The 882-nt window shown below is 38.0% G+C and overlaps 1 protein-coding gene across 1 annotated transcript in view; it reads right to left on the reverse strand.

Annotated features, from left to right (window-relative positions):
• Positions 1-882, reverse strand: part of LOC101859859 — a gene marked incomplete in the record, with an annotated part of 164,557 nt that overhangs the window by 112,108 nt on the left and 51,567 nt on the right.

Raw genomic sequence — 882 nt, forward strand, 5'->3', positions numbered from 1 at the left:
TTATTTATCATCATCATCATTATTACAAGACATCTTTCCCGCCCACAGCCGGGTACCCATTCCTACTTCGATGAAGAAAAATCATACAACAAACCTCTACCAAGGACACAATTTCGGCCCCATGGCGGCAGGGCTCAAACCCATGACCCTTTAGTCACAAAGCACAAACGGCACTTCTGTTCTTGCTGACTACTCCAAATCAGTCTTGAATTCTAAGCTCCAAATACATCTAGGATAGATAGATCTAGATCCTTGCTCTATAAAAAAAACCTACGCACCAAATACGCGCCAAATTTTGAAAACGTCAATACAACGAAGTAAACATTTTGTGGGTCTAAACGTACTCAACGTGTTGGGGACATGACTACACCAAATGCATCTAGAAAAATTCAATACAATTAAGTTTGGTCTGAAGTATCCATCGACACTGCGAAGCACACATCCAAACAGAGTGAGATATCGAGTTTCTAAATCTGGAAATAGTTAATTTAAAAAAATAGTAGAGGCAGGTGTCGCACACACACGACGAAGCACGAACCGAAATAGAAGCAGTCCCCAGTAAAATATGAAATGGCTAAATGTAGTATGAAAACATGCGAGAGCTTCGATTTACAGGAAAAACCACCAAAAATGAAAAATAAAAAGGTAGTTTCCGAACTTTGAAAATATGCCCACGTAACCTTTTGTGTCAATTCATAACTGAATCATAATTTTGTAGATGTTATGGGCACCTGAGTAAAAAAAAGTATACTGACCTCACAAACGGGCTTAGCTCTATACGTTCTTACCCTCTGAACGTCTAGGCTTAGCTCCATCATAATAAGATTATTATCATTATCATTATTATTATTATCATTATCATCATCACCGTTCTTCTTCTTA

Source organism: Aplysia californica, unplaced genomic scaffold (genome assembly GCF_000002075.1).
Source record: "Aplysia californica isolate F4 #8 unplaced genomic scaffold, AplCal3.0 scaffold00205, whole genome shotgun sequence".
Taxonomy (NCBI): Eukaryota; Metazoa; Mollusca; class Gastropoda; order Aplysiida; family Aplysiidae; genus Aplysia; species Aplysia californica.